Source organism: Heterodontus francisci, chromosome 3, assembly GCF_036365525.1.
Source record: "Heterodontus francisci isolate sHetFra1 chromosome 3, sHetFra1.hap1, whole genome shotgun sequence".
NCBI lineage: Eukaryota > Metazoa > Chordata > Chondrichthyes > Heterodontiformes > Heterodontidae > Heterodontus > Heterodontus francisci.
In genome coordinates, this window is record NC_090373.1 from 146,081,656 (window position 1) to 146,105,487 (window position 23,832).

The 23,832-nt window shown below is 43.7% G+C and overlaps 1 protein-coding gene and 1 long non-coding RNA gene across 3 annotated transcripts in view; both read right to left on the reverse strand.

Moving 5' to 3' along the window:
* The window catches only part of bckdhb (branched chain keto acid dehydrogenase E1 subunit beta), a 372,243-nt gene that overhangs the window by 314,953 nt on the left and 33,458 nt on the right, over nucleotides 1-23,832 (reverse strand). The window lies entirely within an intron of this gene.
* On the reverse strand, nucleotides 1,623-23,100 carry LOC137362275 (uncharacterized). The gene is made up of 3 exons (XR_010972468.1): nucleotides 23,037-23,100; nucleotides 2,836-2,908; nucleotides 1,623-1,860 (listed from the first exon to the last, which is right to left on the reverse strand). It is a non-coding gene; the product is annotated as an uncharacterized lncRNA (long non-coding RNA).

Sequence of the window (23,832 nt, forward strand, 5' to 3'; positions counted from 1 at the left end):
GTCAGGGAATGGTCTTTTGTCCTTCCAATCACTGTCTGTTAATTTGCAAATGTATTTTCCAGCCACAGCTGATCTGTTTAACAAGTCCTTTCTTTACTCCAGTAACAGTTTAAAATCAATGTTCACGACAAAATTAATGTACCTCATTCTTAGCAGGTGGGGGCCTAGCATGTCAGTATTAAAATATTTCTGCCATTGTTCCACTAACTTACATATTTTGTAGTTTCCAAGTTGCCTCTTTGGAATCAACTGTCCTTCCTAGTTTGGTATCTTCTTCAAATTTTACTAATTCACAATAACTTTGTGTATCCAAGTCATTGATATAAATTAGAAATAGTAGCTGTCCCAATAGAGATTCCTGGGACAACACACTCAGCATTTCCACACCACCATGATATAATTTCTCTCATAGAACACACAAATTTCGAATGCTCATCCAATTTTTAACCCATTTCCAAAAATTACAACTGTTTCCAGCTAAACTAGAAGTATTTTATACAGAACTTTGTTAAATGCTTTTTGGATGTCTCGACAGATTAGTTGTAGGGTTCTCCAAAATCCATTTGGATGTCACCATATCAAAACATGAAGAGATTGGTCAGGTAAGAAATTCCTTTTTCAAACCCATGCTGGCTGCTATTTATCATGTTATTTTGTACAGCTAATTATAAAGTTTACTTATAAATGTCTCTTGCATTTTATAAATAGGTGTGTAGTTGTCTATGTCTTCTTTTTGAAAATAGACACCAAATTAACCTACTGAAGTCTACTGGTACCTCCACAAAATTCAACAACTCCAATATAATGGCATTCAAAGCCTCACAAATCAAATCTCCTTTCTCTTAGTAAATTAGGATCAGTACTGCCTGGTCCATAATTTTTTTTTGAGCCCTTACAGCCTGCTCGGACTTCACCTCATTTTTATTAGAGTCATTTATTCTACGTGGGCTATCTGCTCAATAGGTTAATGCCATTTTATCACTGGTAATATAATTTGTGGGCAGCACAGTGGCGCAGTGGTTAGCACCGCAGCCTCACAGCTCCAGGGACCCGGGTTCAATTCTGGGTACTGCCTGTGCAGAGTTTGCAAGTTCTCCCTATGACCACGTGGGTTTTCGCCGGGTGCTCCGGTTTCCTCCCACAGCCAAAGACTTGCAGGTGATCGGCCACATTTGGAATACTGCGTGCAGTTCTGGTCGCCACATTACCAAAAGGATGTAGATGCTTTGGAGAGGATGCAGAGGAGGTTCACCAGGATGTTGCCTGGTATGGAGGGCGCTAGCTATGAAGAGAGGTTGAGTAGATTAGGATTATTTTCATTAGAAAGGCGGAGGTTGAGGGGGGACCTGATTGAGGTGTACAAAATCATGAGAGGTATAGACAGGGTGGATAGCAAGAAGCTTTTTCCCAGAGTGGGTGTTTCAAATACTAGGGGTCACGAGTTCAAAGTGAGAGGAGAAAAGTTTAGGGGGGATATGCGTGAAAAGTTCTTTAGGCAGAGGGTGGTGGGTGCCTGGAACGCGTTGTCAGCGGAGGTGGTAGACGCGAACACGATAGCGTCTTTTAAGATGTATCTAGACAGATACATGAATGGGCAGGAAGCAAAGAGATACAAACCTTTAGAAAATAGGCGACATGTTTAGGTAGAGGATCTGGATCGGCGCAGGCTTGGAGGGCCGAAGGGCCTGTTCCTGTGCTGTAATTTTCTTTGTTCTTTGATAGGTAAATTGGCCATTGTAAATTGCCCCTAGTGTAGGTAGGTGGTAGGGAATACGGGATTACTGTAGGGTTAGTATAAATAGGTGGTTGTTGGTCGGCACAGACTCGGTGGGCCGAAGGGCCTGTTTCAGTGCTGTATCTCTAAATAAATAAAATAAATAAAAATAAATAAATATCACATTCGCATTATCGGAGAGCTGTTCAATCCTCATTCAAGGGTTCACTGGCTACAATTTTCACATGGTGTTTATAAAGCATAAAGTGATAGATATTTATTGCCATCTACTGGTCACAGAGAGCTCTTTAAAATACAACAGTTAAAAAGTTTTTAAAACAAGCCTACCTACAATCTTTTAATAATTGAAATTCCATAACCTTACCAGAAATCTGAAAGCAACTTGAAGCAATCATTGATATCAGCTTCGACAATAATTTCCATGCCTTCAATTTTACAGTTTCCTACTCTATGGTCCTTTTGCAAAACATTTCAGATCAGTCTTTCAAGGTGCAATTTTTTCCCATCAGTGCCACGCCACTGTCAGCTGATAGAAAGTTTGCTTCTGATACCAGTTAACTTTCAAAAGTGGCAATGATTTGTTCAATGAGCACCTTTGTTTGTTAATGTGAAATACATAGCATTCCCTATCTTTTGTTAACCTTGATTTTCAAAGCTTTCTCACGATACTGCACTTCCCAAGACCAGTGCTGTCCTTCAATTTAAATGTAAATAATGCAACGCAATTATACATCACAAATAATATTCAATGCCTCTGGAACATTATAAAAGGTTAAAATATGCAAAGAAGTTCCTACTCTGTTGTCTCAATGATTTTGTAAGTAAATGCACTGATTAGTGTAGCACTAAGTCATATAGACAAGAAGTTCCCAAATTCAATTTTTGGTCTGTACCTGGATAGCTAATTTCAACAAGCATAGCAGTGGGGGTGCTATGACTGGCCTCTGTAACCCCAGGCAAGGAAAAAACAAAGAAAATTAATCATTCCTTATTCTGATAGCAATCTAATAGGCCTTACTGGAAAATGATGAGATTATCAAGTTTGGTTCTGATGTTCACTAAGACAAAACAGCTGAACAATACTTAACATCCAGGCTCACATTTGAAACATGGTCACTTCGATATGGTATCAGAGGATTGCCAGTGCCCATGGAATTGAAGCTCAACACTGCTCTGAGGACAAGAGGAGAGAAAAGAATAAGGAACTGTCTGGTGCAGTGTATTAACTGCTATCACACTGACTTTTTTTTAAACAAATTACCCTAGGAAGCATCTTATATGAAACTATCCATAGAATGGTTACGATACGGAAGGAGGCCATTCACCGGTCATGACTGTGCCGGCTCTCTGTAACAGCAACTCAGCGAGTCCCACTCCCCCGCCGTTTCCCCGTAGCCCTGAAAGTTTTTTCTCTTGAGATAATTATCCAATTCCCTTTTGAAGGCCTCGAATGAATCTGCCTCCACCATTCTTTCAGGCAGTGCAATCCGGATCCTAAACACCTTTTTTCCCTCATGTCACTGTTGCTTCTGTTGCCAATCACCTTAAATCGGTGTCCTCTGGTTCTGGATTCTCAGCCAATGGGAACAGTTTCTCTTTATCTACTCTGTCCAGATCCCTCATGATTCTGAACACCTCTATCAAATCTCCCCTTAAAATTCCCATCTCCAAAGAGAATAGACCCAGCTTTTCCAACCCATCCACGTAACTGAAGTTCCTCATCCCTGGAACTATTCTCGTAAATCTTTTTTGCACCCTCTCTAATGCCTTCACATCCTTCCTAAAGTGTAATGCCCAGAACTGGCCACAATACTCCAGTTGAGGCCAAACCATTTTAAGCAGGTTTATCATAACTTCCTTGCTTTTGTACTCTATGCTCCTATTTATAAAGGCCAAGATCCCAAAAGCTTTATTAGCTGCTTTCTCAACCTGACCTGCTGTCTTTAATAAAAACAAGAAATGCTGGAACCACTCAGCAGGTCTGGCAGCATCTGTGGAAAGAGAGGCAGAGTTAACGTTTCGGGTCAGAAGAAGGGTCACTGACCCGAAACGTTAACTCTGCTTCTCTTTCCACAGATGCTGCCAGACCTGCTGAGTGGTTCCAGCATTTCTTGTTTTATTTCAGATTTCCAGCATCCGCAGTATTTTGCTTTTATTTTACTGCTGTCTTTAATGATTTGTGCACATATACCCCCAGGTCCCTCTGCTCCTGCACCCCCTTTAGAATTGTATCCTTTAATTTATATTGCTGCTCCTTGCTCTTCTTACCAATATAGATGTCTTTGTTCTTCCATGCATTAAATTTTATCTGCCACTTGTCCGCCCATTCCACCAGCCTAAGTCCACTTGAAGTTTATCACTATCCTCCACACAGTTCACAATATTTCCAAGTTTTATGTTATCCACAAATTTTGAAATTGTGCCCTGTACATCAAAGTCTAGGTCATTAATATATTAAAAAAGCAGGGGTCTGAGAGGGATGGAATCCAACCTTTGAGGGAGCAGCTAGACCCAGGAGAGAATAAATACAGTGCCAGGTTCAGGGCCTGCACTTATCTTTGGAGTCTGAGAGGGCTGGAATCAGACCTTCAAGGGAGCAGCTAGACCCGGTAGAGAATAAATACAGTGCCAGGTTCAGGGTCTGCACTTAGCTTCGGGAGCTGAGAAGGCTGGAATCAAACCTGCAAAGAAGCAGTTCTTCAGCAGTCAGTGCGTGCTGGCTGAGTTTGAAAAAAAATTCAAACAATATTACAGGAAAGCTGTAAGGTGATTGGTTGGTGAGTAACTGCTGTTAGGGAGTATCTGTAAATAGCTAGGTTAATACACTATTAGGGCGAGTGTGCAAATAGCTACAAATTAGAAAAAAAAACAAATTTATGTAACTTACTTTGTAATTAGTTCAGGCACAAAAGCAGAAGAGAAAAGTTGGTGAGTCTATTGTTCTGTTTTTATTTTAAAGCAGTCAGGTTTATTACTGAGGTTATTACTACTATTGGCAACATTTTAGTATTGGTAGGGTATATTAATAGTGGTAAGGTTGATTAGTTTTGGTAAGTATGACATCACAGGGAAGCAAGTAGGTGATTGGCTGGGTGAAACATTGGAGCTACAAACAGGGTGAGAAGCGAAGCACAGGGAGCTAGTCAGTGATTACCTGGTGAGTATTTTCTTACTTTATTTCCTTTTTTCTGATTATTGTTTTTTTTCTCTAACATATAAGTCTATCTACTAAGTAGATGTTAAAATACCAGTAGTCAATAGGTGGTTACTCGTTTGTTCGGGCTATTTATAACCATTTTATTGTGTTTATTTAACTTCCAATTTTAGTGCAGCAAATAAATAATTTGAGGCATGGCAGGGCTGTTCACACCCTTCGCATGCACATTCTATGCCATGTGGAGATTGCAGGACCCTACCTTTGTCCTGGGCAACTATATGTGCAAAAAGTGCTGCCAAATGTAAAAACTCAAAGAGCAGCTGTTATCACTGATGAGCATTCATGAGAATGAGAGAAACGTGGATAGCACGTTTCAGAAGCACCATCCCACAGCTTAAGAGAGCGCAGGCAGAGGGGGACTGGGTGGCTGCCTGACAGACACGAAGGACAAGGTAGGTACTGCAGGAATCCCCAGAGGACATCCCACTTTCTAACTGGTATTCAGTTCTGAGTACCGATGGGAGAGAGCATTCCTCTGGAGAGTGCAGTTAGAGTCATGACCAGAGCACCATGGATGACTCAGCTGTGCAGGGAGGGAGGAAGAAATGACAGGAGAGTAGTAGTGGTAGGGGATTCTATAGTTAGGCTAACGGAGAGACATTTCTGTGGTTTCAGACATGATTCTGGGATGGCATGTTGCCTCCCTGGTGGGAGGGTCTGGGATATCACCGAGCAGCTACCGAGCATTCTGAAAGTCCAGGGTGCACAGCCAGAAGTCATGGTCCACATTGGTACCAATGATATAGGTAGAAAAGGGGATGAGGTCCTGCAGTCTGAGTTTAAGGAGTTGGGTAAGAGATTAGCAAGCAGGACCTCAAAGGTAGTAAATCCGGATTACTCCCAAGGCCACGTGCTAGTGAGTATAGAAATAGGAGAATACATCAGATGAATGTGTGGCTCGAGAGATGGTACAGGAGGGAGGGCTTCAGATTTCTGGGGCATTGGAACCAATTTTGGGGAAGGTGGGACCTGTACAAGCTAGATGATCCACACCCGAACAGGACTGGTACGAATATCCTTGCAGGAAGGTTTACTGGTGCTGTTGGGGATGGTTTAAGCTAGATTGGCAGGGGGATGGGAACCCAAGGACAGTTTCAGACAGGACAAGTTCAGAGCCGGGAACGGGAGGCAGAAAATTCGCGAGTGACTCTAAAAAACAGAAGAAGCAAAGGTTAAAAAGTGTGCAGCACAGGAATTTGGCAAAGTTAGAAGGTATTTATTTAAATGCAAGGAGTATAGCAAATAAAGTCAATGAGCTCACAGCAGAGATAGACACGTGACAGCATGATGGAAACTTGGCTTAAAGAGGGACAAAAATGGCAGCTTAATATCCCTGGATTTGGAGTATACAGGCAGGATAGAGAGGGTATTAAAAAAAAAAGGAGGTGGTGTAGCATTATTGTTTGAAGTATCAATTACAGCTGTGAGGAGGAATGAAATGCTGAATGAATCATCAAATGAGGCCATATACGTTGAGCTCACAAATATAAAAGGGCACCCACACTACGAGGAGTGTCCTACAGATCTCCAAATAATGAGAGGGAGATAGGAGAACAAATATGTAGGCAAATTTGAGTGCAGAAACGATAGGGCAATAATAGTTGGGAATTTCAACTACCCTAATATCAACTGGGATACAAACAGTGTGAAGGGCACAGAGCGCACAAAATTCTTGAACTGCATTCAAGAGAACTTTTTTTAGCCAGCACGTAACGAGCCCAATGAGAGGTGGCGCAATTCTAGATTTAGTCTTAGTGGTATCGTCACTGGACTAGTAACCCAGAGACCCAGGGTACTTCTCTGGGGACATGGGTTCAAATCCCACCGCAGCAGAAGGTGGAATTTGAATTCAATTAATAAATCTGGAATTTTTAAAAAAAGCTAGTCGAATGATGGCCATGAAACCATTGTTGATTGTTGTAAAAACCCAGTTATTTCACTAATGTCCTTCAGGGAAGGAAATCTGCTGACCTTACCTGCTCTGGCCTAGGTGTGATTGCAGACTCACAGCAATGTGGTTGCCTCTTAAATGCCCTCTGCAATGGCCTAGCAAGCCACTCAGTTGTATCTAACCGCTACAAAGTCAATGAAACAGAATGATACCAGATGGACCACCCGGCATCGACCGAGGTACCGGAAACGACAACGGTAAACCCTGCCCTGTCGACCCTGCAAAGTCCTCCAAACTAACATCTGGGGGTTTGTGCCAAAGCTGGGAGAGCTGACCCACAGACAAGTCAAGCAACAGCCTGACATAGTCATACTCACCAAATCATGCCTTAGAGACAATGTCCCAGACGCTGCCATCACCATCCCTGGGTATGTCCTGTCCCACCGGCAGGATAGACCCAGCACAGGTGGCGGCACAGTGGTATACAGTCGGGAGAGAATTGCCCTGGGAGTCCTAAACATCGACTCCGGACCCCATGAGGTCTCATGGCATCAGGTCAAACATGGGCAAGGAAACCTCCTGCTGATTACCACCTACCGCCCTCCCTCAGCTGATGAATCAGTACTCCTCCATATTGATCACCATTTGGAGAAAGCACTGAGGGAGGCAAGGATGCAGAATGTACTCTGGGTGGGGGACTTCAATGTCCATCACCAAGACTGCCTCAGTCGCACCACTACTGACTGAGCTGGCCGGGTCCTAAAGGACATAGCTGTTAGACTGGATCTGCGGCAGGTGGTGAGGGAACCAAGAGGGAAAAACATACTTGACCTCGTCCTCTCCAATCTGCCTGCTGCAGATGCATCTGTCCATGACAGTATTGGTAGGTGTGACCACCGCATAGTCCTTGTGGAGACGAAGTCCCATCTTCACATTGAGGATACCCTCCATCGTGTTGTGTTGCACTACCACTGTGCTAAATGGGATAGATTTCGAACAGATATAGCAATGCAAAACTGGGCATCCATGAGGCACTGTGGGCCATCAGCAGCAGCAGAACTGTACTCAACCACATGGCCTGGTATATTCCCCACTCCACCATTACCATCAAGCTGGGGACCAACCCTGGTTCAATGAAGAGTGTAGGAGGGCACCACAAAATTAGGTATCAACCTAGTGAAGCTACAACACAGGATTACATGCGTGCAAAACTACAAAAGCAGCATGCGATAGACAGAGCTAAGCGCTCCCATAACCAACGGATCAGATCTAAGCTGTGCAGTCCTGCCACATCCAGTCGTGAATGGTGGTGGATAATTAAACAACTGACAGGAGGAGGTGGCTCCACAAATATCCCCATCCTCAATGATGGGGGAGCCGAGCACATCAGTGTGAACGATAAGCTGAAGCATTTGCAACAATCGTCAGCCAGAAGTGCCGAGTTGATGATCCATCTCGGCCTCCTCCAGAAGTCCCCAGCATCACAGATGCCAGACTTCAGCCAATTCGATTCATTCCGCGTGATATCAAGAAACAACTGAAGACACTGGATACTGCAAAGGCTACAGGCCCTAACAATATTCTGGCAATAGTACTGAAGACCTGTGCTCCAGAACTTGCCGCACCCCTAGCCAAACTGCTCCAGTACATCTACAACACTGGCATCTACCCTGCAATGTGGAAAATTGCCCAGGTATGTCCTGTACACAAAGAGCAGGACAAGTCCAACCCGGCCAATTACCACTTTATCAGTCTACTCTCAATCATCAGTAAAGTGATGGAAGATGTCATTGACAGTGCTATCAAGCAGCACTTGCTCAGCAATAACCTGCTCAGTGACACTCAGTTTGGGTTCTGCCAGGGCCACCCAGCTCCTGACCTCTTACAGCCTTGGTTCAAACATGGCCAGAAGAGCTGAACTCAAGAGGTGAGCTAAGAGTTACTGCCCATGACGCCACGGCAGTATTTTACAGAGTATGGCATCAAGCAGCCCTAGCAAAACTGAAGTTAATGGGAATCAGGGGGAATATCCTCTGCTGGTTGGAGTCATACCTAGCACAAAGGAAGATGGGTGTGGTTGTTGGATGTCAATCACTCAGCTCCAGGACATCACTGCAGGAGTTCCTCAGGGTAGCTATCTAGGCCCAACCATCTTCAGCTGCTTCATCAATGACCTTCCTTCTATCATAAGGGGATAAATGGGGATGTTCACCGATCATTGCACAATGTTCAGCACCATTCGTGACTCCTCAGATACTGAAGCAGTCCGTGTAGAAATGCAGCAAGACCTGGACAATATCCAGGCTTGGGCTGATAAGTGGCAAGTAACATTCGTGCCACACAAGTGCCAGGCAATGACCATCTCTAACAAGAGAAAATCTAACCATCTCCCCTTGACATTCAATAGCATTACCATCGCTGAATCCCCCACTATCAACATCCTAGGGGTTACCATTGACCAGAAACTGAACTGGAGTAGCCATATAAATACTGTAGCTACAAGAGCAGGTCAGAGGTTAGGAATCCTGCGGCGAGTAACTCACCTCCAGACTTCCCAAAGCCTGTCCACAAGGCACAAGTCAGGAGTGTGATGGAATACTCTCCACTTGCCTGGATGGATTCAGCTCCAAGAACACTCAAGAAGCTCAACACCATTCAGGACAAAGCAGCCCGCTTGATTGGCATCCCATCCACAAACATGCAGTCCCTCCACCACCGACGCACAGTGGCAGCAGTGTGTACCATCTACAAGATGCACTGCAGCAACACACCAAGGCTCCTTAGACAGCACCTTCCAAACCCGCGAGCTCTACCAACTAGAAGGGCAAGGGCAGCAAATGCATGGGAACACCATCACCTGCAAGTTCCCCTCCAAGTCACACACCATCCTGACTTGGAACTATATCGCCGTTCCTTCACTGTTGCTGGGTCAAAATCCTGGAACTCCCTTCCTAACAGCACTTTGGGTGTCCCTTCCCTCACATTGACTGCAACGGTTCAAGAAGGCAGCTCACCACCACCTTCCCAAGGGCAATTAGGGATGGGCAATAAATGCTGGCCTAGCCAGCGATGCCCACGTCCCATGAATGAATAAAAAGAAAAATTGAAGCTGGGCAATTGGATGAAGTAGCAGTGGGTGACCATTTTGGAGAAAGTGGCCATAATATTTAGCCTTATTATGGAAAAAGGCAAAGGTAGAACAGGAGCAAAAGTTCTAAATTGGGCAAGGCAAATTTTACGAAGCTGAGGGGTGATCTGGCGAAAGTGGACTGGATACAGCTACTTGAAGGAAAATCAGTGGCAAACCAGTGGGAGGCATTTAAAAGCGAGATTCTACGGCCAAATTTAGAGCCCCCTGGTTATCTCGAAGCATACATTGTAAGATAAAGCAGAATAAAAGAAAGCTTATGATAGTCACAAAAAGCTTAATATGTTAGAGAGCCTAGAGGAGCATAGAAAGTGCAGGAGTGAAGTCAAAAGGGAAATTAGGAAAGCAAAGAGAGGACATGAACAAGCATTGGCAGGTAAAATCAAGGAAAACCCTATGATGTTTTATCAGTACATTAAGAGCAACAGGATAACTAAGAAAAGGGTTGGGCCTATCAGAGATGTACAAGGGAAGTTTTGCATGAATGCAGAAGATCTGGCAGACAAGAGCAAAGTAGTAATGATATGTCAGCTGTGGCTTAGTTGGTAGCAATCTTGCCTGATTCATAAAGTTCCAGGTTCACGTCCAACTCCAGGTCTTGAGCACAAAAATTAAGGCTGATACTCTCTTGCTGAGAGACTGCTGCACTGTCAGAGGTGCCGTCTTTCAGATGAGGCTTTAAACCAAGGTCCCATCTACCCTCTCAGGTATGTGTAAAAGATTCCATGGCAGTATTTCAAAGAGGAGCAGGGGAATTATCCCGTGTTCTGGCCAATATTTATCTCTCAATCAACATTAAAAGGCATATTATTTGGTTATCACATTGCTATTTATGGGAGCTTGCTGTGTGCAAATTGGCTGCCATAGGTCCTACATTACAACAGTAACTACACTTCAAAAGTACTTCACTGGTTGAGTTGGCTGGAGGCTGTGAAAAGTGCTATATAAATACAAGTCTTTCTTTCTTTTATAAATTTGTGCATGATAATGATTAGGCTGGTATTGGGCATTTCAATACAGAATCAGATTAAAACCAAAAGCATGTAGCATAGATACACCAGCATGACAGCATGATAAGAAAATACAGTTATGAGTACAGAACTGGATTCCAGGAATATTTTTTGCTGCAGCAGAGAAGGCTGACGAGATTTTTGAAATATTGATTTTTTTAAAAATTTGTTCCTGGAATGTGGGCGATGTTAATAAAAATGCATTTTTCTTATATATCCCATGTTATGTTGAAAAGCTGGTAGCGGGCCTTCTCCTTGAACCACTGCTCTCCTTGCGCTCCACAGTGATTCCAGGTAGGGAATTCTGATATTTTGACCCAGCAATGATGCATGGCATTAAGTATCCAAGTCAGAAAGGTGTGTGAATTGGATGGGAAGTTGGAGGTGATGAGTGTGATTTTGCTGCTCTTGTCCTTCATGGTGATAGAAGTCATGGAACTGGGAAGTGTGGAGCACAGAGTGATCAGAGAACAGAGTGCTTCATTTAACTGAGTGCTAAAATCGGGAATTTAGTGCAATTGGCAATTTGGTGCAGAGGGAGGAGGAGGTGCTGCTTTTTATTCTTTTTGTTTTACCTCCAGTAGCTGCTGAGTGTTTTCTTTTGTCTCCAAGCTACAAGACTGTACCTTGCTATTATTTTACTCAATTAGTAATTAGTTAATTAATCAAATAAATACATAAGGTTAGACAGGCATGGCAGGGCAGGTGGTGTGCCATGACTGTAATATGTGGAAAGTGTTGCTGAGCTGGAGTTGTAGCTGCAGTCAATGCAGGGCATCAGGGAGGGGGAGAGTTACCTGGACACTTTGTTCCAGGAGGCAATCACATCCCTTAGGTTAAGTAGAACTTTAGATTTGTTCAATGGTCAAGGATAGGAGGGTACGATTGAGAGTCAGGCAGGTTTGAGGATCCAGCATGTAGCGCTGAAGGAGCCTCGGCCCTTGACCTTGACCACAGGCACAAGGTACTTGCTACCTGGTGGGGTGAGAACAAGGACTGCAGCGTAGATGAGCAAACTGACCACAGCACCATGGTGCACAATGCCATTCAAGTGGTGGTGGGGGAGGGGGGGGGGGTGAAGAGTGAAAAGGAATGTGGTAGTTAGAAGACAAAGTATAGTCAGGGGATAGATACTGTTCTCTGCAGCTGCAGTCGAGAGTTGTGTTGCCTGCCCAGTGCCAAAGTTAAAGACATCTCCTCGCAGCTGGAGATTAACTTGGAATGGAAGGGGGAAGATCCAGTTGTCGTGCTCCACTTAGGAACTAACTACGTAGGTAGAACTAGAAATGATGTTCTCCTGAGAGTGCTTCAGAAGTTAGGAACCATTTAAAATGCAGAACCTCAAAGGTAATAATGTCTGGACTGTTACCTGAGCCATGCACCAACAGGCATAGGGTCAAACAAATTAGAAAATTAAATGTGTGTCTCAAAGAGTGGTGAGGGAAGAAGGGGTTTCAATTCATGGAGTACTGGCACCGGTGCTGGGGAAAGAGAGAGCTCTTCCATTGGCATCGGCTCCACTACACCAGTCTGGGATCAGTGATCTGGCAAATCATATAACTAGGGCCATGGATAGGGCTTTCAACTAAAAGCAGCGGCGCAGAATTGGGGGGGGGGAGGCGGCGAGGGGGAGGTGCGGGGAGGGCTACCCAGGGGGTCAGGTGAACAGAGATTTAGAAATCTAATGAGAAAAGTCGAGGCAATAGAGCAGTGTAGCGATTTGGGTAAAGACAAGCAGAGTGGGACAGGAAGGGACAGAGAGTGTATCAGTAAATTAGGTTCTTGCAAAGAATAGCAGTAAAAAAAATTAAAGGCTCTTTATCTGAATATGTGAAGCATTGACAATTAGATGAATAAATAGTTTAGATCTGACTGCCATTACAGAGAGTGGTTACAAGGTAACCAGAGTTGAAATTAAATAAAAACAAGAAATGCTGGAACCACTCAGCAGGTCTGGCATCTGTGAAAAGAGAAGCAGAGTTAACGTTTCGGGTCAGTGACCCTTCTTCTGACCCGAAACGTTAACTCTGCCTCTCTTTCCACAGATGCTGCCAGACCTGCTGAGTGGTTCCAGCATTTCTTGTTTTTATTTCAGATTTCCAGCATCCGCAGTATTTTGCTTTTATTATTGGAAATTAAATAGTCCAGGGTGCACAACATTTTGAAAAGACAGACAGAATGGTAACCCTCATTGTAAAGGATGACATACGGACAGCAGTGAGAGAGAATTTCAGTTCAGAAGATCAGGAAGTAGAATCAGTAAGGGCGAAGATTAGGAATAACAAGGGTCAGAAAACGCTGATGGGAGTAGTTTATTGGCACCCTAAAAAGTAGTTATACCATTGGACAGAGCATTAAGCAAGAAATAACTGGAGCTTGTAACAAAGGCAATGTAATAATTGTCAGGAATTTTAATCTTCATGTAGACTGGACAAATCAAATTCGCACGATAGTCTAGAAGATGAATTTGTAGAATGCTGTCGCAACAGTTTCTTGGAACAATACTAGGGATAAAGCCACTTTAAATGCAGTATTGTGCAATGAGGCAAGTTTAATTAGTAATCTGGGAAAAAGTGATCAATATACAATTGAATTGCATATGAAGCTTGATAGCAACATACTCCAGTCCCAAACAAGAATCTTGGACTTAAAGCCAATTACATAGGTATGAGGGGACAGCTGGCTACGGTTGACTGGGTAAATAGACTAAAAGATATGGTGATAAACAGCAGTGGGAAACATTAAAAGAAACAATTCAAAATGTTCAACAAAAATACATTCCATTAAAAAACAAACACATATCAAGAAAGATCCAACCATGACTTACTAGGGACATTAAGGATAGCACTTGATTAAAAGAAGAGGCTTATAATGTTGCAAAGGGACTGTTTTAGAAACCAGCAAAGGGAAACTAAAAGGTTGATAAAAGAGAAAAAAATAGAATGAGAGTAAATTAGCCAGGAATATAAAAGCAGATTGTAAGGGCGGCACAGTGGCGCAGTGGTTAGCACCGCAGCCTCACAGCTCCAGGGACCCGGGTTCGATTCCGGGTACTGCCTGTGTGGAGTTTGCAAGTTCTCCCTGTGTCTGCGTGGGTTTTCTCCGGGTGCTCCGGTTTCCTCCCACAAGCCAAAAGACTTGGTTGATAGGTAAATTGGCCATTATAAATTGTCACTAGTATAGGTAGGTGGTAGGGAAATATAGGGACAGGTGGGGATGTTTGGTAGGAATATGGGATTAGTGTAGGATTAGTATTAATGGGTGGTTGATGGTCGGCACAGACTCGGTGGGCCGAAGGGCCTGTTTCAGTGCTGTATCTCTAATCTAATCTAATCTAAGTATATAAAAAGGAGAGTAGCTAAAGTGAACATTAGTTTCTTAAAGGCAGAGACAAGTGAAATTATCACAGGAAACAAGGAAATGGCAGAGATATTGAAGAAATACTTTGTCTCTTTCTTCACAGCAGAAGACACAAATTACATACCAGAAATAGAGGATAACAAAGGGGCTAATAAGGAACTTAAGGTAAATAATATAAGAGAAAAAGTACTGGAGAACTTAAGGTACTCTTCTTCTTCTTTGGCCTCCTTGTCTTGAGAGACAATGGGTAAGCGCCTGGAGGTGGTCAGTGGTTTGTGAAGCAGCGCCTGGAGTGGCTACAAAAACCAATTCTAGAGTGACAGACTCTTCCACAAGTGCTGCAGAAAAAATTGGTTGTCGGGACTGTTACACAGTTGGCTCTCCCCTTGCGCTTCTCTCTTTTTTCCTGCCAACTGCTAAGTCTCTTCGACTTGCCAGACTTTAGCCCCGCCTTTATGGCTGCCCGCCGGCTCTGGCGATCGCTGGCAACTGACTCCCACGACTTGTGATCAATGTCACAGGACTTCATGTCGCGTTTGCAGACGTCTTTAAAGCGGAGACATGGACGGCCGGTGGGTCTGATACCAGTGACGAGCTCGCTGTACAATGTGTCCTTGGGGATCCTGCCATCTTCCATGCGGCTCACATGGCCAAGCCATCTCAAGCGCCGCTGACTCAGTAGGGTGTATATGCTGGCCGCCTCGAGGACTTCTGCATTGGAGATACAGTCCTGCCACCTGATGCCAAGGATTCTCCAGAGGCAGCGAAGATGGAATGAATTGAGACGTCACGCTTGGCTGACATACGGTGTCCAGGTCTCGCTGCCGTACAGCAAGGTACTGAGGACACAGGCTTGATACACTCGGACTTTTGTGTTCCGTGTAAGTGCGCCATTTTCCCACAGTCTCTTGGCCAGTCTGGACATAGCAGTGGAAGCCTTTCCCATGCGCTTGTTGATTTCTGCATCGGGAGACAGGTTACTGGTGATAGTTGAGCCTAGGTAGGTGAACTCTTGAACCACTTCCAGAGTGTGGTCGCAGATATTGATGGATGGAGCATTTCTGACACCCTGTCCCATGATGTTCGTTTTCTTGAGGCTGATGGTTAGGCCAAATTCGTTGCAGGCAGCTGCAATCCTGTCGATGAGTCTCTGCAGACACTCTTCAGTGTGAGATGTTAATGCAGCATTGTCAGCAAAGAGGAGTTCCCTGATGAGGACTTTCCGTACTTTGGTCTTCGCTCTTAGACGGGCAAGGTTGAACAAACTGCCACCAGATCTTGTGTGGAGGAAAATTCCTTCTTCTGAAGACTTGAACGCATGTGAGAGCAGCAGGGAGAAGATCCCAAACTGTGTAGGTGCGAGAACACAGCCCTGTTTCACGCCACTCAGGATAGGAAAGGGGTCTGATGAGGCGCCGCTATGCTGAATTGTGCCTTTTATATTGTCATAGAATGAGGTGATGATACTTAGTAGCTTTGGTGGATATCCGATCTTTTCTAGTAGTCTGAAGAGACCACGTCTGCTGACGAGGTCAAAGGCTTTGGTGAGATCAATGAAAGCAACGTCGAGGGGCATCTGTTGTCCGCGGCATTTCTCCTGTAGCTGGCGAAGGGAGAACAGCATGTCAATGGTGGATCTCTCTGCTCGAAAGCCACACTGTGCCTCAGGGTAGACGCGCTCAGCCAGCTTCTGGAGCCTGTTTAATGCGACTCGAGCGAAGACTTTCCCCACTATGCTGAGCAGGGAGATTCCACGGTCGTTGTTGCTGTCACCGCGGTCACCCTTGTTCTTATAGAGGGTGATGATATTGGCATCGCGCATGTCCTGTGGTACTGCTCCATCGTCCCAGCACAGGCAAAGCAGTTCGTAGAGTGCTGATAGTATAGCAGGCTTGGCACTCTTGATTATTTCAGGGGTAATGCCGTCCTTCCCAGGGGCTTTTCCGCTGGCTAGAGAATCAATGGCATCACTGAGTTCCGACTGTGTTGACTGTACGTCCAGCTCATCCATGACTGGCAGAGACTGGGCTGCATTGAGGGCGGTCTCAGTGACATTTTTCCTGGAGTACAGTTCTAGGTAGTGCTCCACCCAGCAGTCCATTTGCTTGCGTTGGTCAGTGATTGTGTCCCCTGATTTAGATTTGAGGGGGGGGCGATCTTCTTGATGGTTGGCCCAAAAACACTCTTACTGCCATCATACATTCCTCTGATGTATCCGGTGTCAGAGGCCAGCTGAATATGACTGCAAAGGTGTTGCCAGTAGTCATTTGCGCAGTGCCTGGCTGTTCTTTGTGCAGCGCTTCTGGCTGCTTTAAGTGCTATGGATGTTAACACGCTGGGGGCTTTCTTGTAGTTCAGCAGTGCAATGCGCTTAGCGGCTATGGCAGGTTCCAGCACTTCAAAGTGAGATTGAAACCAGTCTACATTCCGCTTCACACGTTTGCCATAGGTGGTTATTGCTGAGTCATAGATGCCGTCTCTGATGTGGGCCCACTTGGACTCTGCATCCCCTGTAGGAGTGTTTTGAAGGCATTTTTGAAGTGAATTTAGAAACCTATGTAACAGCTGTGGATGAGAGATCCTGCTAGTGTTGATGCGCGGGCGGCCCTTCTGCTTGGAGTGATGCAGCTTCTTTGGTTTGAGTCTAACCTTGTTGCACACCAGGGAGTGATCGGTGTCGCAGTCCGCACTGTGGAAGCTGCGTGTGATTTGAATGCTGTTTAAAGAGGCTCGCCTTGTGACGATGAGGTCCAGCTGGTGCCAACGACGTGATCTTGGGTGCCTCCAAGAAACCTGGTGACAGGGTTTAGTGTGAAAGAACGAGTTGGTTATGATAGGTACACAACTCAAGCAGTCTCTGCCCATTCTCATTCATCCTTCCAATGCCATAGCACCCAAGGCAGGAGTCATGGTCGGCCCCAACCCTCTACTAAAAGCTGACAAATCACCAGGACCTGGCAGCCTACATCCTAGGGCAGAGGTCTACAATCTGCAGCTCCAAAAATGCTTGCAGCTCTTTAATATCTCATTTGTGGAGCTGGGGGTAATATATTAGTATGGACAGAGGATTGGTTAACAGACAGGAAGCAGAGATAAACGGGTCATTTTCAAGTTGGCAGGCTGTAACTAGTGTAGTGTTACAAGGATCAGCGCTGGGGCCTCAGCTATTTACAATCTATATTAATGACTTAGATGAAGAAACCAAGAATCATTTTGCTAGTAATACAAAACTGGATGGGAATATAAACTATGAGGAGGACACAAAGAGGCTGCAAAGATATTTTGACAGGTTTAACCAATTTATTGGAGTTCTTTGAGGAAGTTACATGTGCTGTGGATAATGGGGAACCGGTGGATGTATTGTACTTAGGTTTCCAGAAAGCATTTGATAAGGTGCCACATCAAAGGTTATTGCAGAAAATAAACCACCAGGACCAGACAGCCTACATTCTAGGGCAGAGGTCTGCAATCTGCAGCTCCAGGGACGCATGCGGCTCTTTAACATCTCATTTGCAGCGCTCAACCTTTTCCACTTGGATCACATTAATGTGAAAAAAGCCTTTAAAAAGTCAAGAAAAGTAAGAGCGATGTTTTTATTGTGGGGATAAAAAACTAATCATTATGCTGCACATGATGGTTTCAAATGATTATTTTAACGAAAATCATCATCGTGCTCTAAATAATGCTGTTCGAGTGGTATAGCGAGACCATGGTTATGGATAATGCCTTTGGTGTGAGAAACACGTTTTATGCTTGCGACCATTATTATTTTTAATACAGCTGGGATAATAAATTATTCTGACGGCGCTATTACAAGATATCTCTTTATGAGAATGAATAGCCGAAAGAATTGTCTTAATTCTATGCATCTTAAGTTAAACATTGTTTTAAAGATGACTTTACTGACAAAATTACTGTAAAAAATCAAAAGACATGATAATTCAGAGTTAGGTCTACTTTAGTTTAGATTTTTTTTCTATTGATACATAGATTCAATGCATGTATTTTATTATATATGCAAATTATGCATTCTACCACAGACTCTTGGCAATTTGCCAAGTTTTTGGATTGGCGATGCCAAATTTCCATCTTGCAACTCCCAATAGTTTTTATTGTAGGTAATTTTTTTTTTTGAAAAGGCTCTTCAGGTAAAAAAAAGTTGCCGATCCCGGTCCTAGGGTTCTACAAGAGGTAGCTGCCGAGATAGTGAATGCACTGGTTATGATTTTCCAAAATCCCCTAGATTCTAGAAGGGTCCCAACGGATTGGAAGTTAGCAAATGTAACACCACTATTCAAGAAAGGTGGGAGAGAAAAAACAGATAACTCCAGGCCAGTTAGCCCAACATCAGTCGTTGGAAAATGCTGGAATCTATTATTACGGAAGTCTTAAAGCACTTAGAAAATCATAGTATAATCAGACAAAGTCAACCATGATTTTATGAAAGGGAAATCATGTTTGACAAATTTATTAGAGTTTTTTGAGGATGTAACTAGTAGGGTAGATAAAGGGGAACCAAAAGGCATTCAATAAAGGTGCCACACAAAAGCCTAATATGCAAGATAAGGGCTCAGAGTTGGGGTAATATATTAGCATGGACAGAGGATTGGTTAACAGACAGAAAGCAGAGATAAACGGGGCATTTTCAAGTTGGCAGGCTGTACCTAGTGTAGTGTTGCAACGATCAGCGCTGGGGCTTCAGCTATTTACAATCTATATTAATGACTTAGATGAAGAGACCAAGAATCATTTTGCTGGCAATACAAAACTGGATGGGAATGTAAGCTATAAGGAGGACACAATGAGGCTGCAGAGAGATATCGACAGGTTTAACCAATATATTGGAGTTCTTTGAGGGAGTTACATGTGCTGTGGATAAAGGGGAACTGGGAAATGCCAGAGGCATTTGATAAGGCGCCACATCAAAGGTTACTGCAGAAAATAAAAGCTAATGGTGTAGGGGGTAACATATTGGCATGGATAGAAGATTGGCTTGCTAACAGGAAACAGAGTAGGCATAAATGGGTAATTCGCTGGTTGGCAAGATGTAACGAGTGGTGTGCCACAGGGATCTGTGTTGGGGCCTCAACTTTTTACAATTTATATCAATGACATGGATGAAGGGACGGAAGGTATGGCTGTTAAATTTGCTGATGACACAAAGATAGGTAGGAAAGTAAGTTGTGAAGAGGACATAAGGAGGCTACAAAGGGATATAGATAGTTTAAGTGAGTGGGCAAAGAGCTGGCAAATGGAGTATAATGTGGGAAAGTGGGAAATTGTCCATTTTGGCAGGAAGAATAAAAAAGCATATTATCTAAATGGTGAGAGATTGCAGAGCTCTGAGATGCAGAGGGATCTGGGTGTCCTAGTGCGTGAATCGCAAAAGGTTAGTATGAAGGTACAGCAAGTAATTAAGAAAACTGATAGAATCTTATCGTTTATTGTGAGGGGAATCAAAAGTAGGGAGGTTATGCTTCAGCTATACAGGGCATTAGTGAGATCACATCTGGAGTACTGTGTACAGTATTGGTCTTCTTATTTAAGGAAGGATGTAAATGCGTTGGAGGCAGTACAGAGAAGGTTTACTAGACTAACACCTGGAATGGGTGGCCTGTCTTACGAGGAAAGATTGAACAGGCTAGGCTTGTATCCACTGGAATTTAGAAGAGTAAGAGACGATTTGATTGAAACATATAAGATCCTGAGGTGTCTTGACAGGGTGGATGTGGAAAGGATGTTTCCCCTTGTGGGAGAATCTCAAACTAGGGGTCACTGTACAAAAATAAGGGGTTGCCCATTTAAGACAGAGATGAGGAGAAATTTTATCTCTCAGAGGGTCATGAATCTTTGGAATTTTCCTCAAAAGGCAGTGGAAGCAGAGTCTTTGAATATTTTTAAGGCAGAGGTAGATAGATTCTTGATAAGCAAAGGGGTGGAAGGTTATTGGGGGCAGGTGGAAATGTGGAGTAATCATTTCAGCCATGAACATATTGAATGGCGGAGCAGACTCAAGGGGTCGAGTCGCCTACTCCTGCTCCTAATTCATATGTTCGTATGTTAAGTGAATGGGCAACAAGGTTGGATTACAATATGAGAAAGTGTGAGGTTATTCACTTTGGTAGTAAAAACACAAAAGCAGAATATGTTTTAAAAGACTAAAAGTTAAAAGAAACTTCTAAATGTTGATGCGCAGAGACACTTGAGTGTACACGTACAAGGAACACAAAGTTAGCATGTAGATACCACAAGCAATTAGGAGGGCAAACGGCATGTTGGTTTTTATTGCAAGGAGATTGGAGTACAAGAATAAGGAATTCTTGCTACAATCGTACAGGGCTTTGGTGAGACCAGATCTGGAATAGTTTGTGTAGTTTTGGTCTCCATTCCTAAGGAAGGATATACTTGCACTGGAGATAGTACAACAAAGGTTCACTAGATTAGTTCCTGGCATGAGAGGGTTGTCCCACGATGAGAGGCTGAGTAAACTGGGCCTATACTCTCTGGAGTTTAGAAGAATGAGAGATGATCTCATGGAAACCAGCATCGGCAAAATCGGCAGCAAGCAGAACAAAACTTACTCCAAAATTCTGTTCGAGCTGGTCAACAAGCACCTGCACATTTCTCCAGACAGGATGTACATCTGTTCCAAGACCTGGATGCTGCTAATGTTGGCTGGTCCAGAGCATTCCTAAATGATCACTGTAATAAAAAGATTCTGAAGGGGCTTAACAGGGTAGACACCGAAAGGTTGTTTCCTCTGGCTGGGAAATCTAGAACCCGAGGGAAGAGTCTCAGAATAAGGGGCCTATCATTTAGGACTGAGTTAAGGAGAAATTTCTTCACTCAAGGGTTGTGAATCTTTGGAATTCTCTATCCCAGAGGATTGTGGCTACTCCATCGTTGAACATGTTTAAAGCTGAGATAGATTTTTGATCTCTCGGATTTGGAGAGTGGGCAAGGAAGTGGAGTTGAGGCAGAAGAACAGCCATAATCATATTGAATGGTGGAGTAGGCTCGGCAGGCTGCATGGTCTACTCCTGCTCCTATTTTTTATGTTATGAAGTGCTATCAAAGTAAGTTTGATAAATTGCTATGACATACTGTAGCTACAGTGCAATGGAGATGGAGTGGGTGGACATTGAGTACAGTGGCAGGAGCACCATTCAAGCAGAATGCTCTCTCCTGGATTGGGCTGAGCTTCTCGAGCGTTCTTGCAGCTGCACACATCCAGATACAAGGTGAGTATTCCATCACTGCCGTTAAAACCCTGAAGATATAGGTTTGCTATTGGGTCAAGCAGATGTCTGACACCTACAGGAAATCATCATGTTTACAAGTGTTGAAACCAAGCTACTGAGAAAAGATGTCAAGTTTGGGTCTGCCTGGAATTAAGTGCACACCCATTAAGTCTGGATGACACAGGCAGAGCATTAAGCCTTGGCGACCCTATAGTATGCACAAAATACAGTTGGAGTTTAATCACCTAAAACCGCACTTAGTTTAGCCTATATAGTGTATGAATAAACTTTCTAGTACTTGTATGGCTATAACCACCAATATCCTTCAGGGAAAGAAACAGAAAGTACTGAAAATTCTCTGCAGGTCTGGCAGAGAGAGAAAAACAGAGTTTACATTTCAGTTCTGATGAAAGATCACAGACTTAAAAAGTTAGCTCTGTTTTTCTCTCCACAGAGAGACCTGCTGAGTATTTTTATATCAGATTTCCAGGACCCACAGTATTTTGCTTTTATTTTAATATCCTTCAGGGCGCTGGCTTACAGGAATCAACTGGAAAAACAAAATCACAGCATCTGCCAGTAAGTATTAAAAAATTTTTTTAAAACTTACCTGAGCTGGGAGTCCGGGACGAAACTGAGTCTGCGCAGTGAGCAAGTGGCATCACGATGACATCTCGCGCATGCGCTGCAGCTTCTTGCAGGTTCGACGTCAGGAAGGTAAGTAAACAGATGGTCGGGTCAGGCCGAGTAGTGGCGGGTTCAGGTCGGGTCAGGCTCAGGGCAAAATCGGAGGGACTCGGCCCAGGTCAGGCTCAGGCCCACTGTGGTTCAGTCACGTTCGGGTCGGGTTCTTTTTCCCAACATAAAGCAGGCCTCTAGTCAAGCCTGCCACAGAGAGGTTAACTCGGTTGCAGGTCTTCTAATTTTTCCCTCCACTCTAAGGGAAAGGCTGTATCTCTATTTGGTATTGCCCACTAATATCTGGCTGAAATTTGCAACTTCCTTCAATGGTTTGCACCCTTAGTTCCTATGCCCCATCAGTCAATTAAGCAGTTTTTCACAGCCAAATGTTCCAGCTTATATAACAATTCTGCGCAATGAAGACAGCACTTTAAAGGTCCACAGTTGAGAAAGAGAAGCCACATACATGCATGGATGCAATGACTATGCTTAAAACAATGCTGGTAATTTTCCCATAATTTTGCATCACAAATACAAAATTATCCCTTTAGTATATCAATTACACAACACATTTAGATTTGGTAAAAGTCCAATAAAATATAACTTACAAGAAACAATTGTAAGAAAATGCAATTTCTAACTGTTTGCTTGTCACAGCAAGCCCCTGAACAGAAATCATCACATGGTGAATCACTGTTCACCCAATGTGTTCACTGAAGTACAACACTGACCTGAGCTGAAGACCATCCTTACCTTGGAGCAAACTGTCCACCCATAAATTTGGCCACAGTGTATGGCCCAGTGACATTAAATGGGTCTAATTTAAAAAAAAACTGTGTTCAGTACAGAGTGTTCGTAAAAAATATTTAATAGACATGCTCCCATGTCATAACCACTCCTAACAGAATAATTTTCAAAGGAAACCTAGAGGTTAAGAGGAAAGCCAATTTCTTTATATTTTTCAGCACAGAGCTCAGCCAACAAAAATATTCTGCAGAGCCAGCCTGATCTTTACAATGCCAAATTCTCAAGTAGCAGACTAACAGTCACAAATTGTTATTTCCCCAAGAAGCAGGGTTTTGATGGTCTGGAGCTGAAGGAATATCCAGTCAGGCTAAAAATCCCTCCAGACAGAATGATTCAGAACAACACTGGTTGGTCACGCGCATGGAAATGTCTATGGGATGTTCCACATCCCAAACAAATTAGGACTTTTTTAGGTTTGTCATGCAGGCCCCCACCTGCCAAGAATGAGGCACAGTAATTTCACCACATAGATTCATGGAGCTTCATAGAGCGATACAGCACTGAAACAGGCCCTTCGGCCCACCGAGTCTGTACCGACCATCAACCACCTATTTATACTAATCCTACATTAATCCCACATTCCCTACCACATCCCCACCTTCCCTCAATTCATAGATATTAAATTTTAAATTGTTGTCGGGAAGAAGTGAAGGCCTGTTACAAGGGGTGGCCGGGCCCCTGACTGGAAAGGCATTTTTGCATATTAATAGACAGTGTTTGCAGACAAAGGACCATTCCCTGA